The 12711-nt window shown below is 41.1% G+C and overlaps 1 protein-coding gene across 1 annotated transcript in view; it reads right to left on the minus strand.

The window, feature by feature from the left end:
* KCTD1 (potassium channel tetramerization domain containing 1) overlaps positions 1-12711 on the minus strand; it is a 155500-nt gene that overhangs the window by 73991 nt on the left and 68798 nt on the right. The window lies entirely within an intron of this gene.

The raw sequence follows: 12711 nt of genomic DNA on the forward strand, positions 1-12711 counted from the left end.
ACCATCACTTTCAGCTGCATTGACTGGAAATCGCCAGTGTACAGAATAACGGGCACATTGATAAGATACCAACATGGTGGCAGCGTGTGTGACAAATCACATCATGTAACTGCACTCTAAAGGGATCATTCACAGAAATGTTACTGATTCTTCATAAGAAATCTCTGAGCACTTACTACATGTTCACACTCAGCGTTTTCCTGCATTCAAAAGCTGCTCTCTTACCAGGAAAAATGCATTCAGAAAATTTTTGCAGCATTTTTTAGATGTGAATTCCATGTGTTTTTGTCTGCAGTAAAAGCTTAATGTTAGCTTTATTCACCAACATAAGCAGCAAATATCGATAGAAAACACAGAAAAATCTGCATTTTTTGCTCTCTGTAATTGCTTTCTAACTAAGCAGGGCTTTGGAGTCAGAGTCATGGAGTCAGAGTTGGAGCCCATTTTGGTGGAGTCGGAGTTGGAGTCGGTATAAAATGAACCGACTCCTAAAACATATAATAAATTGGGTACAGTAGTTCAGTGCAGTTTGAGGGGAATATTTTTTTTCATAAGAATTTGGAAAAATTATGAAATGTCCTAAAAATGTCTGTCCTATTCCTGATCTAAGGTCTAGACTTTTAGCTGAGATGAATCTGTGCTAAGTTTATGTTCATGATAAGTAGTAAAGCTCCTCTACAGATAAGGGGAAAAATAACAAAAACAGGGAAGGAAAGACTACATTCATCTCAGAATTTCTGGAGTAAACAGGAAAGCAGGATTAAAGAAGGTAAGTACCTCCTAAAGCATATCTAAACTTTCAATAAACTGTGCATAAATCAATAGTCCAGTGTATGTTGTCTCTGTATGCTTGATGTTTTTCCTCTTAGATCATGTTTGGAGAAATTAGCTGCCCTGATGACTTATATACACTATACATGGAATATAAGGGGAAAAACTGTTTTCTAACATCTCAAATTCGGAAATACAGTAAGAGGATCGATGAGGACATATTTGTGTGTGTGTGTTCTGGAATGTGATTCAACACAAACATGCCTCCTTCCCTCTTCCTAGACTGTGAAGCAATATGATGTGAAGCATTGTGAGCTGTACCCTGCTGAGACAAGCCTTGACATTGAAAGTTCAGAGTAAAGCTATTCAACAACACATTTTACAAACTTTATACTTATCACCTGTCCTGTTGATTTATGCAAAGATTGTTTCATTTCTATCCCAAATTATACAGTGCATGATTCCCTATTCTTGCAAGAATTACAATATACTTTATTTTTTTACAGGACAAAATTATTTTGAGAGCGAATTTACATAATTACAAAATGTCTAAGAAGCATCTTATGAAGTCAGCTGTATTTGAGCATTTCACAGTGACTCAATATCAAAGCATTTTGTGTGTCAGTGTATAAGTGATCCAGATGAAAACAAATGCTGTGATGTCAAAATCAGTGCATACTCAGGCAGTGGTAAAAATGTTCCTTCAAGAGATTCCAATCTAAAAAGACATTTACAACGTTGCCACCCAGAAGTTTACAAAGCTGTGACTGAAAAAGATCACAGCAGCACCAAGAAACCAGAGACCAGCACTTCCCGCCAGGTAAAGGAGGAGGTAAGAGCATCTCAAACATCAGTTACAAGATATTTTGTAAGTCACAAAGTTACTGTAACAATAACAGCAGATGTGTTTAAAAGACAGCTCATCGAGCTTGTGAAGGACTGTGTACCATTATCATTATTTGCACGACCAGCTTTTACAGCTCTTAATGGAGAAATGGCTTGCAAACTGGGTGTTTCTTTGGAAAGAGAAAGTATTAGAAAATTAGTGATTGAAGAAGCCCTTATCCAAAAGGAAGATCTTAAAAAGGCTCTCAAGAGACGCTTTGTATTTCTTAAAATGGATGCCTCCACACGTCACAAAGTGAACTATTTTGCTATCAACGTTCGATATGTTTGTGACAACAAAAAAATTGTTACTAAGACACTGGCAGTAAAAGATACTAAAGCTCATCACAGCAGCCAGTTTCTCCAGACCTTAGTGGAAAAAGTTCTGCAAGATTATGAACTAAAAAAAGAACAGGTTCTTGCTGTTGTAACTGATAATGCTTCAAACATGATAAGTACAATTAAACTGATGAATGAGAATAATGAAGGTGAACCGCAGCTAGAAGAACATTTCACATTCATTATGTTGGAGATGGAAGGCCACAGTCCTGTTTCCATAACGGAGGAACAAACAGATATTACTTTAGAAGGACAGCAAAATGATTCTTTACAATTAGATGATCTTGTTGAAGCTGCTTCACACCTGTTTCCTTTTCATCACATGTGCTGTGTTGTGCACACGCTGCAGCTGGAAATAAGAGATAGTCTGCAAGAGGGACATGCTGGTACTCTGATTAGCAAAGTGAGGAAATTGGCTATTACAACCAGAACCCCTAAAATTCATTCCATCTTGAAGACACGTGCTGGAAAAGGGGCAATTGTGGATCAAGCCACTCGGTGTGGCAACACCTATTTAATGATTGAGCGATTGCTTGAGCTGAAAACCTTCCTTGTAGATATGGCCAACCCTCAGGTAACTTTACATGAATGTCAATGGACACAGGTGGCTGAATTGAAGGAATTGCATCATCACCCATTTTACAGTGACTAAAAAGTTACACGCTAAGGATTTAACTCCTGGCATTTTTATAAAGGAGTGGAAGAACTTGTTGTTTTGCCTGTCCCAAAGAGGAGGTTTAATCACAGATGGCATTGCTGCTTCAATGAAACGGAGAGAGACACTGCTATTAGAAAATAAAAATTTTCTGGCAGCTGTTTATGTGGACCCGAGTCATCGTATATTGCTGGATGATCAACAGCTTACTAAAGGAAAAGAAGCTTTGATTGAGGTAGCAGTTAGGATAAGTAGGCTACAGGACAGCAAAGAGCAAGAGCACTCGGGTCCTGCCAGTGCTGCTGCTGCCGTTCCTTCATCCTCATCAGATGAGGAGTTTGATTTCAACAAGTATTTGGACGACATGGAGCAGGCAAAGCATTGCTGCAGGAAAAAAGATTCTACTCCCATAGAAAACATTGACCATATTTTAGCAAAATTTTTCACTTGCTCTCAAAGAAGTAGAAGAGTTCAACCGTTCATCAAAACTGACTGTGCACGAGGCAATTCCTTTATACCCTTAAATTGTTAGAGATGCTGCCCATGTGGTTACTGCTTTGCCACCAACCCAAGTTAGTGTAGAGAGGTTGTTCTCTAGCCTTAAAATAATTAGGTCAGATTTGAGGTAATCTATAAAGAAGGATCTGATGGAGGTGATACTGTTTTTCAGAACAAATTCATAGACTGCAGAAATGCTATTCAGTATGTTTTTGTTGAAAACTGTTTTTTTCCACTTACCGCAGAGTGTATAATAATTGTAAATATGCAAAAAAAATGTTCTAAAGTTGTATTCTAATAAATATATTTTATGTTCTATCTAAATGGCTTGATTATTGTATCATAATACAGATTAAAAGCCTGATGTTACCATTTTACTACAGTAAATTTATCACTTAAACATGAACCATGTATGAGGGAGTCGGTGTCATGGGAATTGAGGAGTCGGAGTTGAAGGTTTGGCTTACCGACTCCACAGCCCTGTTTCTAAGGGTGAAAATGCGGCAAAAACGGTAAAAGAATTGACATGCTGCAGATTAAAAAAACGCAGTTTTCAGGTAAAAAAATAAAACATGAGAGATTTCTGACATCTAAGCTGTTTGCTAGTACTTTATGTATGTGAACATTGCCTTGCAGTTGGGGTTCAGAGGGCTATTGCCTTTCATTCTGGAAGACTGTAGTGTGGACACAGATCTATCATATCTCCTGCCTGTCTGAGCATCCTTTTACATAACAGAGCACTAAACCACCAGAGTACATTGTAAGAAAAAGTGCACACATTTTCACTACATACTGCAATCTGGAAAATGCAGGCAAATAAGTTTTTTTACAAGAGATTTCTATGGTGATAGAGGAGTGAAAGGAAACCAGGCTAGCTCGCAATTAACCCCTTTACCCCCAAGGGTGGTTTGCACGTTAATGACCAGGCCAATTTTTAAAATTCTGACCACTGTCTTTATATGAGGGTATAACTCTGGAACGCTTCAACGGATCCCGGTAATTCTGACATTATTTTCTTGTGACATATTGTACTTCATGATAGTGGTAAAATTTCTTTGATATTACCTGCGTTTATTTCTGAAAAAGATGGAAATTTGGCGAAAATTTTGAAAATTTCGCAATTTTCCAACTTTGAATTTTTAAGCAATTAAATCACAGAGATATGTCACACAAAATACTTAATAAATATCATTTCCCACATGTCTACTTTACATCAGCACAATTTTGGAACCAACATTTTTTTTGTTAGGGAGTTAAAAGGGTTAAAAGTTGACCAGCAATTTCTCACTTTACAACACCATTTTTATTTAGGGACCACATCTCATTTTAAGTTATTTTGAGGGGTCTATATGATAGAAAATAACCAGGTGTGACACCATTCTAAAAACTGCACCCCTCAAAGTGCTCAAAACCACATTCAATAAGTTTATTAACCCTTCAGGTGTTTCACAGGAATTTTTGGAATGTTTAAATAAAAATGAACATTTAACTTTTTTTCACAAAAAATTTACTTCAGCTCCAATTTGTTTTATTTTACCAAGGGTAACAGGAAAATGGACCCCAAAAGTTGTTGTACAATTTGTCCTGAGTACCCCGATACCCCATATGTGGGGGTAAACCACTGTTTGGGCGCATGGCAGAGCTCGGAATCGAAGGAGCACCATTTGACTCTTCAATGCAAAATTGACTGGAATTGAGATGGGACGCCATGTTGCGTTTTGAGAGCCCCTGATGTGCCTAAACATTGAAACCCCTCACAAATGACACCATTTTAGAAAGTAGACCCCCTAAGGAACTTATCTAGATGTGTGGTGAGCACTTTGACCCATTAAGTGATTCACAGAAGTTTATAATGCAGAGCCGTAAAAATGAAAAATCATATTTTTTCACAAAAATGATCTTTTCGCCCCCAATTTTTTATTTTCCCAAGGGTAAGAGAAGAAATTGGACCCCAAAAGTTGTTGTACAATTTGTCCTGAGTACGCTGATACCCCATATGTGGGGGGAAACTACTGTTTGGGTCGCATGGCAGAGCTCGGAAGGGAAGGAGCGCCGTTTGACTTTTCAATGCAAAATTGACAGGAATTGAGATGGGATCCCATGTTGCGTTTGGAGAGCCACTGATGTGCCTAAACATTGAAACCCCCCACAAGCGACACCATTTTGGAAAGTAGACCCCCTAAGGAACTCATCTAGATGTGTTGTGAGAACTTTGAACCCCCAAATGTTTCACTACAGTTTATAACGCAGAGCCGTGAAAATAAAAAATCTTTTTTTTCCACAAAAATTATATTTAGCCCCCAGTTTTGTATTTTTCCAAGGGTAACAGAAGAAATTGGACCCCAAAAGTTATTGTCCAATTTGTCCTGAGTACGCCGATACCCCATATGTGGGTGGGAACCACCGTTTGAGCGCATGGCAGAGCTCGGAAGGGAAGGAGCGCCATTTGGAATGCAGACTTAGATGGACTGATCTGCAGGCATCACATTGCGTTTGCAGAGCCCCTAATGTACCTAAACAGTAGAAACCCCCACAAGTGACCTAATATTGGTAACTAGACCCCCCAAGGAACTTATCTAGTTGTGTTGTGAGAACTTTGAACCCCCAAGTGTTTCACTACAGTTTATAACGCAGAGCCGTGAAAATAATAAAAATTAACTTTCCCCAAAAAATTATTTTTTAGCCCCCAGTTTTGTATTTTCCCAAGGGTAACAGGCAAAATTGGACCTCAAAAGTTGTTGTACAATTTGTCTTGAGTACGCTGATACCCCATATGTGGGGGGGGGACCACCGTTTGGGCGCATGGGAGGGCTCGGAAGGGAAGGAGCGCCATTTGGAATGCAGACTTAGATGGAATGGTCTGCAGGCGTCACATTGCGTTTGCAGAGCCCCTAAACTAGACCCCCCAAGGAACTTATCTAGATGTGTTGTGAGAACTTTGAACCCCCAAATGTTTCACTACAGTTTATAATGTAGAGCCGTGAAAAAAAAAAATCTTTTTTTTCCACAAAAATTATTTTTTAGCCCCCAGTTTTATATTTTCCCAAGGGTAACAGGAGAAATTGGACCCCAAAAGTTGTTGTCCAATGTGTCCTGAGTACGATGATACCCCATATGTTGGGGTAAACCCCTGTTTGGGCGCATGGGAGAGCTCGGAAGGGAAGGAGCACTGTTTTACTTTTTCAACGCAGAATTCGCTGGAATTGAGATCGGATGCCATGTCGTGTTTGGAGAACCCTGATAAGCCTAAACAGTGGAAACCCCCAATTATAACTGAAACCCTAATCCAAACACACCCCTAACCCTAATCCCAATGGTAACCCTAACCACAACCCTAACCCTGACACACCCTTAATCCTAATCCCAACCCTATTCCCAACCGTAAATGTAATCCTAACCCTAACTTTAGCCCCAACCCTAACTGTAGCCTTAACCCTAGCCCCAACCCAAACCCTAGCCCTAACCCTAATGGGAAAATGGAAATAAATACATTTTTTTAATTTTTCCCTAACTAAGGGGTGATGAAGGGGGGTTTGATTTACTTTTATAAAAAATAATAATAATAATAATCAGGTTCCTCTCATCATGTTCTCATACACTTTATGCAGTTAATAGCACTCTGTGTCTGTACTGCTACATACTTAGGCAGTTAACTGGTTCATGCAGCTTTACATGAACACCCGAGCCTTACACTATGGCTGGTCCAAATAACTAAAGCAATTGTTACCATACACCTCTCGTGTCTCCCCTTTTCATCATAGTTTGTAAGCTTGCGAGCAGGGCCCTCATTCCTACTGGTATCTGTTTTGAACTGTGATTTCTGATATGCTGTAATGTCTATTGTCTGTACAAGTCCCCTCTATAATTTGTAAAGCGCTGCGGAATATGTTGGCGCTATATAAATAAAAATTATTATATTATTATTATTATAGCGGATTTTTATGATTGGCTGCCGTCACACTTTTTATTGCAAAAAATATTTTTTGCGTTACCACATTTTGAGAGCTATAATTTTTCCATATTTTGGTCCACAGAGTCATGTGAGGTCTTGTTTTTTGCGGGACGAGTTGACGTTTTTATTGGCAACATTTTCGGGCACGTGACTTTTTATTCCGATTTTTGTGAGGCAGAATGACCAAAAACCAGCTATTCATGAATTTCATGAGTTTATACCGTTCCGCGTTTGGTAAAATGGATGAAGCAGTTTTATTCTTCGGGTCAGTACGATTACAGCGATACCTCATTTATATCATTTTTTTATGTTTTGGCGCTTTTATACGATAAAACGTATTTTATAGAAAAAATAATTATTTTTGCATCGCTTTATTCTGAGGACTATACCTTTTTTATTTTTTCGCTGATGATGCTGTATTGTGGCTCATTTTTTGCGGGACAAGATGACGTTTTCAGCAGTACCATGGTTATTTATATCCGTCTTTTTGATCGCGTGTTATTCCACTTTTTGTTAGGCGGTATGATAATAAAGCGTTGTTTTTTGCCTCGGTTTTTTTTTAATTTTTTTTTACAGTGTTCACTGAAGGGGTTAACTAGTGGGACAGTTTTATAGGTCGGGTCGTTACGGACGCGGCGATACTACATATGTGTACTTTTATTGTTTTTTTTTATTTAGATAAAGAAATGTATTTATGATAACAATATATATATTTTTTTGGGGGGGGAATTTTTTTTATTTTTTTTACACATGTGAATATTTTTTTTTTACACTATAACATTGCCCCAGGGGGGGCATCATGTTATAGTGTAAGATCACTGATCTGACACTTTGCTGTGCACTGTGTCAGATCAGCGATCTGACGTGCACTCCTGCAGGCTTACCAGCGCTTGCTGGCGCCTGCTCTGGTAAGCCACCTCCCTGCAGGACCCGGATGCAGCCCCGCGGCCATTTTGGATCCGGGGCCTGCAGGAAGGAGGAGGTAGGAGACCCTCGGAGCAACGCGATCACATCGCGTTGCTTCGGGGGTCTCAGGGAAGCACGCAGGGAGCCCCCTCCCTGCGCGATGCTTCCCTATACAGCCGAAACACTGCGATCATGTTTGATCGCAATGTGCCGGGGGCGGTCCGTGACCGCTCCTGGCACATAGTTCCGGATGCCAGCTGTGATAGTCAGCTGACACCCGGCCGCGCTCCCCCCGTGAGCGCGGCCGATCACGCTGGACTTACTATCCCGTCGGTGGTCATACGGGTCCACCCCACCTCGACGGGATAGTACGTTCAATGTCAGAAAGGGGTTAAAGCTTGTGCGGGAAAAAATAATGAATAAGGGTGCAGAGTCCACCCATCTTTCTCAGACAAGGTTTTAACTGCCAGCCACTCCTGGTTTCCTTGTTTTTCATCATTCAGATGAGGTGAGGTTTGGTACATGGAGAGGTAGAACATTAGTGATAGGGACCATCCATATTTAGGGGCACCTTGTTGTGGGTGGATGGCTTTTGCACGCCTTGATCAAAAGACACTAACTACCTTACGTTATTAACATTTACAGCAATACTGAAGTTCATGTGTTCACTAATCTCAGTGGGTCCCCAACTCTACTATTTCACTTTGCTATGTACCAGCAGACCTCTAAGTAAACTGGGTCAGACCAGGACCCGAACCTGACCGTTTCACACCTGCCTGAAGAAACCTATATTTGTCTATATCTCGCTTGTCTATTTCTATTATCTCCAAAAACATACTGATAGTGATTTTAGATTATGAGCTCCAATGGGGACAGCGATGATAATGTCTGTAAAGCGCTGTGGAATTAATGACACTATATAAGCACATAAAATATATAAATATAGCTTTCCATGGGCAGGTGTAAAACAGTCCGGTCTGGGCCCTGCTCTTCCCTTCTCCTGAGGCTTGCTGGTACAGAGTAAGGTGAAATACTAGAGTTAGGGACCATCACCTTGTCGCGGTGGCATGTCTTTTACACTTTTTTGATCAAAACAGTGTCAACAATGTATCTTGTGTTATTTTTTACATGTACTATTACTATTTACTTACTGCAGGGTATTTGCTCACTGTTTTTATTCAAGGTTTTGCCACTTCCATCCTCTGCCTGTTGTTAAATGAAAACATTGTAAATCTGGCCATATACAACATAGCTGTCTGATGAAAGTTCATCTAGCAGACTGCTATCTCTCCTAACTGCCCAAAATACACGATTTTTCTTATTCTGTTAGTCCTAAAAAAATTGAAGGGAGCAGAAACATGCCTATCTTGACTTCATTTAAGACCAGGCTATTCAGAGCCAGAGTCCTGGGTACCAGAGCCCAATTTTCAGGATCACTGTAGTTGGACTGCCATTGATCAATATAAGTTATCCCCTATTTTGCATGGTGGCACAGGGGTTAGCACTGTAGTCTTGCAGCGCTGGGGTTCTGAGCTCAAATCCCACCACAGGACAACATCTGCAAGGAGTTTGCATGTTCTCCTGCATGTTTCCTTCTCTTTCCAAAGACTTACTGATAGGGAATGTAGCATGTAAGCCCCAATGGGGACAGCGATGATCATGTCTGTAAAGTGCTACAGAAGTAAAGGGAATCTGTCAGCCCTTTTTTTATATGAGGTAAAAATATCGATTAATTTAGCGTGAGCTCTGCATTATAACAGTACCTTTCATACTCCCTGATTCCCCACCTTTGATGACTAAATACCTTTATAATCTCTCCGGCGTTGTATGTAAATTTCCTCGTCCGGTCCGATGGGCGGGGCTTATTCGCCTTCTCTCCCCACCTGTCTTGCTCTACTCATTTATTTTTCTTCATTCCTGCGTTCACATACATTTCCCACGCGTGCGCATTGAAATGGCCTCTCGCGCGTGCGCAGTATGTTTTGCCCAACAGTGGGCAAAGCATAAAAATGATTATTGCGCATGTGCCATCATTTTAAATTGCGTTCTGTGTCCCGGAAGCTTTGCCAGGCAAGGGCGCATAGAACATAATGAAAAATGCGGGCCCATGTGCAATAGTTATTTTATGCTTTGACCACAGTTGGGCAAAGCATACTGCGCAGGCGCGAGAGGCCAATTCAATGCGTACGCGCGGAAACTACGGGACCTGTGCTATTCACAGATCTCATTACGTCCAGCAAGCCGGGGGGCGGGGGGAGAGAAGGCGAATAAGCCCCGCCCATCGGACCGGACAGAGGAAATTTACATACAACGCAGGAGAGATAAAAACGGTATTTAGTCATCAAAGGTGGGGAATCAGGGGGTATGAAAGGTACTGCTATAATGCAGAGCTGGCGCTGAATTGAACGATATTTTTACCTCATATAAAAAAAAAAGGGCTGACAGATTCCCTTTAATGGAACTAAATAAGTGAAATAAATACATTCTTTAGATAGGTAATAACTTACTGTCTTGCGAATAACCCATTAAAACTTGTGTTGCTTTTTGACAGATTTCCCAGTAAGAAAAGAAATAACAAAATTTTCCTAAAGTAGACACAAGATCACACATTGGTTACTCTACATCAATATGAAATAATATCCTAAGATATGTGAGGACAGAGGACTTCTCTTCTATATGGAGTAGCTGCAGAAGTTGCTCAGATATGGCACATATGGTGAATTATGCACAAATGATATACTACAGTGTGATCTGATATTGGGTGGTAAGTGGGCATTTATAGTGTCACAGGAAAGTTCATCATAAATAAGACGACTGAATATTTATAGACTGTGCTCTGGTCATGTAATGATTTCTATTGAATCTGTGCCTCGCAGTGTGTACAATGAAGACACGAATTATGCACTTTTTGAGGGGTTTTGAGTGAATGGTCGGGGTCTTGGAACCCAGACCTCCACCAAATTTATTAGGGCAATGAAATGTGAAGATAAAAATTTCCAAGGTTTAGTTATCCATTTAAAAAAAATGTTGATCACCTTGAAGAGGACCAATCACCAGATCAAAAGTATCAAGTTTTTTCTCCTATTTTATTTTTTACCTGACAAATGGTTCCAGATATATGGGCATTTTTATTCAGTACTTCTTTTAAAGGGAACCTGTCACCCCGTTTTTTCGGTATGAGATAAAAATACTGTTAAATAGGGCCTGAGCTGTGCATTACAATAGTGTAGTTTGTGGACCCCGATTCCCCACCTATGCTGCCGAAATACGTTACCAAAGTAGTCGTTTTCGCCTGTCAATCAGGCTGGTCTGGTCAAAAGGGCGTGTTGTCTTCCCCCAGATTTTGCGTAGTTTTCCGTTGGTGGCGTAGTGGTGTGCGCATGCCCAAGGTCCAGAATCCTCTGCCAGGGGATTTAAAAGAGCGCGCTGTTCGTTATTCATTGGTGATCGGTGGGCGCGGCCATCTTCCTTTGGCCGCGCGTGCGCAGAAGCGGCGCTCTGCTGGCCGCGACGCTCTGCTGGCCGCGGCTTCAGGAAAATGGCCGCGGGATGCCGCGCGTGCGCAGATGGATATCGCGGCGGCCATTTTCCTGAAACCGCGGCCAGCAGAGCGCCGCGGCCAGCAGAGCGCCGCTTCTGCGCACGCGCGGCCAAAGGAAGATGGCCGCGCCCACCGATCACCAATGAATAACGAACAGCGCGCTCTTTTAAATCCCCTGGCAGAGGATTCTGGACCTTGGACATGCGCACACCACTACGCCACCAACGGAAAACTACGCAAAATCTGGGGGAAGACACCACGCCCTTTTGACCAGACCAGCCTGATTGACAGGCGAAAACGACTACTTTGGTAACGTATTTCGGCAGCATAGGTGGGGAATCGGGGTCCACAAACTACACTATTGTAATGCTCAGCTCAGGCCCTATTTAACAGTATTTTTATCTCATACCGAAAAAACGGGGTGACAGGTTCCCTTTAAGGTCTTTAAAGACGGTTTTCCCACAAAGTAAATTTTAATCAATAGATCTTGGAATAAAAATAAGTTCCTCAATTAGATGTGTTAAAAGATGTTCCTGTGCTGAGATAATCTTATAAATGTGTCCCGGCTGTGTACTGTGTAATGGATGTGTCTGACTTTGCAGGAACATGGTCTGATCATACCACAGCTCCTAGGTAGGGGAGGAAACAAAATAGAGTATATAGAAAGGACAGCATAGAATCACAGCTGATTCTTTTGATAAAAAAGCTTTTGCTTTTTTTTTTAAACATGTTTATCCCCACGGAAAGAATCATCTGCGATCCCATGCTGTCCTGTCTGTATACTCTCTTTTGCTTCCTACTCTGATTCTGTGTGGCTCTGTACATGGAAGGGAGTAGAGCAGTCATATTATCACACTTCTGATGGAACCAAGACGGCACATGGCAAAAGAGATGGGAAAGGGAGTTCTAACACTAGGGAAGAAAACAAGGGGCACCCCTGACTCTTGTCCTGCGTCTCCCTGATCTATTCCGGCATCCCTAGATGGGTTCTTCGAGACCATGCTTCAATCATGTTCCTTTCCCTGTCTTACCCTGAGCATCAAACTGGCTAGCAGGAACACTAGTCCTGCTCTAATGTAAAGACAAAGAGGGGAAACATACAGGGATAACAGAAAACTGCAATCACGCAAAAATACAAATGAGTATAATATAGGAAAGGAGAAG

This window comes from Ranitomeya variabilis, chromosome 6 (assembly GCF_051348905.1).
Source record: "Ranitomeya variabilis isolate aRanVar5 chromosome 6, aRanVar5.hap1, whole genome shotgun sequence".
Taxonomy (NCBI): domain Eukaryota; kingdom Metazoa; phylum Chordata; class Amphibia; order Anura; family Dendrobatidae; genus Ranitomeya; species Ranitomeya variabilis.